This window comes from Nerophis lumbriciformis, linkage group LG29 (genome assembly GCF_033978685.3).
Source record: "Nerophis lumbriciformis linkage group LG29, RoL_Nlum_v2.1, whole genome shotgun sequence".
NCBI classification, from domain to species: Eukaryota; Metazoa; Chordata; class Actinopteri; order Syngnathiformes; family Syngnathidae; genus Nerophis; species Nerophis lumbriciformis.
Window position 1 is genome coordinate 23,910,001 of NC_084576.2, and position 4,268 is coordinate 23,914,268.

The window sequence follows — 4,268 nt, forward strand, 5'->3', positions numbered from 1 at the left end:
ACTTGACACATGCTAACAATAGCGTGCTAAGGTTGTTGTTTTTTTTGCCAATTTTGCCGTCGTACATCTTAAGAGTCCCATATCTTGGTAACTTTTTAACTGTTAGCATGCTAACTGTTAGCATGCTAAAGATATTTTAACAATTTTCTCATGCGTTCGCCTCAGAGTCATATAACTTGGTAGGTACTTGACACATGCTAACAATAGCGTGCTAAGTTTTTATTTTGCCAAATTTGCCGTCGTACATTTTAAGAGTTCCATAACTTGGTAGAGGACGCTTGTTAACTGTTAGCAAGCCAATGTTAACATGCTAACTGTGAGCATGCTAAAGATGTTTTAACAATTTTCGCATACGTTCGCCTCAGAGTCATATAACTTGGTAGGCACTTGACCCATGCTAACATTAGCGTGCTACTTTTTCTTTCAGCCAATTTTGCCGTCAACATCTTAAAAGTTCCATAACTTGGTAGATGACGCTTGATAACTGTTATCATGCGAATGTTAACATGCTAACTGTTAGCATGCTAAAGATGTTTTAACAATTTTAGCATGCGTTCGCCTCAGAGCATGGTAGCTACTTGACACTTGCTAACTGTTAGCATGTTAAGGATCTTTTTAATTTTTTATATATTCGTACACCTCACAGTCATATAACTTGGTAGGTACTTAACACATGCTAACATTAGCCTCAGAGTCATCAAATTTTGCATGCATACGCCTCAAAGTCATATAACGTGGTAGGTACCTGACACATGCTAACAATAGCGTGCTAAGTTTTTATTTTGCCAATTTTGCTGTCGTACATTTTAAGAGTTCCATAACTTGGTAGATAATGCTTGTTAACTGTTAGCATGCTAATGTTAACATGCTAACTGTTAGCAAGCTAAATATGTTTTCACAATTGTTGCATGCGTACGCCTCTGAGTCATATAACTTGGTAGGCATTTGGCACATGCTAACATTAGCGTGCTAGCTTTTTTTTTTTTTTTTTTTTTACCAATTTTGCCGTCAACATCTTAAGAGTCCCAGAACTTGGTAGATGACGCTTGTTAACTGTTAGCATGCTAAAGATGTTTTAACAATTTTCGCATGCGTTCGCCTCAGAGTCCTATAACTTGGTAGGTACTTGACACATGCTAACAATAGCGTGCTAAGATTGTTGGTTTTTTTTGCCAATTTTGCCGACGTACATCTTAAGAGTCCCATATCTTGGTAGATGACACTTTTTAACTATTAGCATGCTAATGTTAACATGCTAACTGTTAGCATGCTAAAGATATTTTCGCATGCGTTCGCTTCAGAGTCATCTAACTTGGTAGGCACTTGACCCATGCTAACATTAGCGTGCTCCTTTTTTTTTTTAGCCAATTTTGCCGTCAACATCTTAAGAGTCCCATAACTTGGTAGATGACGCTTGTTAACTGTTAGCATGCTAAAGATGTTTTAACAATTTTTGCATGCGTTTGCCTCAGAGTCCTATAACTTGGTAGGTACTTGACACATGCTAACTGTTAGCATGTTAAGGATCTTTTTAAAATGTTTTACGTGCATTCACCTCACAGTCATATAACTGTGTAGGTACTTGACACATGCTAACATTAGCATGCTACGTTGTTTTTTTTGTGCCAATTTTGCTGCCTTACACCTTAAGGTCCTATAACATGGTAGGTGACATTGTTAGTTATTAGCATGCTAATGTTAACATGCCAACTGTTAGCATGCTAAGGCTCTTTTAACACATTTTGCATATAATTGGAACGTGATGCTTGCTAACTGTTAGCATGCTAATGTTAACATGCTAACTGTTAGCAACAAAATAAAAACAACAATAACTTTGATGCATAATAATTCATGTTTACAAACATGTGCTGCTTTTCAGATGCTTATTTAATATCCACGTCAATCACTTAGAAAGGTTTTTAGCTCCAAAAGCAATAAATCCTGAGACAAAACGAATAAAACATCAACAATAACAGCAATGACATTTATTTCGTTCAAAAATAATCAATCGCATTAATCAGGGTCAGCCATCTTTCAGGGGTCAGAGGTCACAGAGGGAGGAGCTTTTTTTTTGTCTAGGGGTCAAGGGTCAGGGGTCAAGTGTGGGGCTAACAAGCTGACAGACGTTAGGAAGAAGTCTGTCGATGTTACGCTAAAAAAAAAACTGGCAGCTCGTTTATTGTAAAATAACAGTTGCAACAGTTTTCCATTTACAGTAACGCACTGTAAAATCAACAACTGTAGACTTTACCGTAAAAAGATGGTAGTTTACTGTAAAAACCTACAACATGTGGCAGTTCAAAAAATTAATAGGAGTAGTATCGATTTTACATTTACAGTACAGTAATTCACTGTAAAAACAACAACTGTAGATTTTACCGTAAAAAAACCAACAACAAAACTGGCAGCTAGGTCGCTAGAGTTTTACCATAAAAATAACAGTGGTACTGATTTTACATTTACAGTAACGCACTGTAAAATTGACCACTGTAGATTTTACGGTAAAAGAAATTGGTAGTTCAGTCACCAGAATTTTACTGTAAAAACGTTTAAAAAATGGCAGTTTATGAAAATTTTAAAAACTATTGTTTTTCCATTTACAGTAATTCACTGTAAAAAAAAACAACAACAACAACAACTGTAGATTTTACAGTAAAAAACTGGTAGTTCAGTCACCAGAATTTTACTGTAAAAAAAACAGTCGTATAATTTTTCAATCTACAGTAATGCACTGTAAAATTCACGATTGTAGATTTTACGGTAAAAAACTGGTAGTCGCCAGAATTTTTATGTAACAACGTAAAAAAAAATGGCAGTTTATAAGAATTTAAAAAAGTATCGTTTTTCCATTTACAGTACTTCACTGTAAAAACAAAAACAAAACATCTATAGATTTTACGGTAAAGAAATGGTAGTTCTGTTGCCAGAATTTTACTGTAAAAAAAACATAGCAGTATCATTTTTCAATCTACAGTAATACACTATAAAATCGACAACTGTAGGTTTTACAGTAAAAAACTGGTAGTTCATCGCCAGAATTTTACTGTAAATATGACATTGCGGTATCCTTTTTCAATCTACAGTAACGCACTGTAAAATTCACGATCGCAGATTTTACGGAAAAAAACTGGTAGTCGCCAGAATTTTTATGTAGCGACGAAAATCCTCTGTCATTTAAAAACAATTTATACAGTTAGTATCACTTTTCCATTTACAGTAATGCACTGTAAAACCAACGACTGTAGATTTTACGGTAGAAAACTGTCAGTTCAGTTGCCAAAATGTCACTGTAAAAATAAATGTGGTACCGTTTTTTTAATTTACAGTAGTGCAGTGTAAGATTAACAACTGTAGATTTTACGGCAGAAAAGTGGTTGTTCAGTCGCCAGAATTTTACTGTAAAAATAACAGCGGTATCATTTTTCAACCTACAGTAATGCACTGTAAAATTGACAACTGTAGGTTTTACAGTAAAAAACTGGTAGATCCGTCGCCAGAATTTTACTGTAAAAAAGAAAAGTAGCATAGTTTAATAGTAATGCACAGTAAAATTCACAATTGTAGATTTTACAGAAGAAAACTGGTAGTTGCCGGAATTTTACTGTAAAAATAACAATGGTATAATTTTTTAAATTTACAGTAGTGTCCTGTAAGATTATCAACTGTAGGTTTTACAGTAAAAAAAAACTGGTAGTTCCGTTGCCAGAATTTTACTGTGAAAATAAATGTAGCATCGTTTTTCAATGCACAGTAATGCACTGTAGAATTCACATTTGTAGATTTTACAGAAGAAAACTGGTAGTTGCCAGAATTTTACTGTAAAAATAACTATATAATTTTTCAATTTACAGTAATGCACTGTAAAATCGTCAACTGTAGGTTTTACAGTAAAAAAAAACTGGTAGCTCTGTCGCCAGAATTTATTGTAAAAATAAAAGTAGCATCGTTTTTCAATTTACAGTAATGCACTGTAAAATTCACAATTGTAGATTTTACAGAAGAAAACTGGAAAAATTATATCGTTATTTTTACAGTACAATTCTTGCAACTAGAATTGTACTGTAAAAATAACGATATAATTTTTCAATTTACAGTAATGCACTGTAAAATGCACAACTGTAGGTTTTACAGTAAAAAAAACTGGTAGTTCCGTCGCCAGAATTTTACTGTAAAAATAAAAGTAGCATAATTTTTCAGTTTGCAGTAGTGCACTGTAAAATACATGATTGTCGATTTTACGGTAAAAAAAACTGGTAGATCAATTGCCA